Source organism: Panthera pardus, unplaced genomic scaffold (assembly GCF_024362965.1).
Source record: "Panthera pardus isolate Hobbes unplaced genomic scaffold, ASM2436296v1 HiC_scaffold_21, whole genome shotgun sequence".
Lineage (NCBI taxonomy): Eukaryota > Metazoa > Chordata > Mammalia > Carnivora > Felidae > Panthera > Panthera pardus.
Genome location: NW_026526777.1, coordinates 17932232 through 17933310, shown reverse-complemented (window position 1 = coordinate 17933310; position 1079 = coordinate 17932232). Strand labels below are relative to the sequence as shown.

Here is a 1079-nt window from a genome sequence, read left to right as displayed (position 1 = left end):
AAGATCACTTAAATATTTTACTTATATTCATTCAACTATACATGAGATATCCTGCCAGATCACTTTGCTTCAAAGTAAAGTACATTTTCACAATTTCAAAGTAATTGAGTAAATGGAAGATAGACTAAAAAATGATAATTTTATAGAGAAAGCACTAATATCATTATATAAACGTATTCTGTAGTTTTAGTAAAAATTACTTTTTTTACATCTGAGTGGGAATATGGTAATTATTGCTAAAACCACACATGTCAAAATAATACATTTATGTGATCCCTTCAATACTAAATGTACTATAATTGGAAGACACACAGAAGATTAGCATTGCCCCTATGCAAGGATGATATACAAATTCATGAAACATTTCAAATTTTGTGCAGTTCCCAAGTGAGCCCTTTGCAGATTAACTCAATTAAAAAAAATAATAAACAAAAACACGAGTCAAAACACAATGTGAGACACTGAATAATAAAATTGTGATATTTCATTAGAAATACATTTATGTAAACACTAGAAATACATGTGAATGAAGTTGAGTTACACCTAAAAAATAAAAAGGACTGTAAATAGAATCTATATGAGATGGAAAATAATATACACACTTGATTTTTTACCTTAAACCTTGAATTTTTGTCCTGTCCAATTTAGATCAATTTGTTTTCTGATGTCTCCAGATTAAATTGGCAGTGTCTAAAAGTCTTGTTTGGTGCTACTAGAGAGAAATTTTGTTTGTGTGAGGGAAAGTTTATAGTTGTGCTACCCATTGTTCAATAAATACATTGATTTATCAAACACGATATGCATATTTTTTTTAAAAATGAATGAAAAATTCATTATTGCAGAAGTTTAATATCTGGTTAGAAATAAATGAAGGTCAATGTTTTCTTTCTAGCTTGTGTTCAAGTTGTGGTTGGCCAAATTATTGATCTTGATTTTTTCACTCCACAGCAGGTATCATATATCTAAACCCTTGCGATGGCCTCATGATAGCAGATTGCGTTTCCTCACCTCTTGACTTTGGGCTTGACCAGATTATTCATTCTGATCAATTTAATATTGATGGGTGGGAAACAGAGGTT

General features: G+C 29.9%; 1 non-coding gene across 1 annotated transcript; it reads left to right on the top strand.

The window, feature by feature from the left end:
• Window positions 1–269: 269 nt before the first annotated feature.
• LOC128778912 (U6 spliceosomal RNA) lies at window positions 270–375 on the top strand. The gene has a single exon (XR_008424774.1). It is a non-coding gene; the product is annotated as a U6 spliceosomal RNA (small nuclear RNA).
• Window positions 376–1079: the final 704 nt, after the last annotated feature.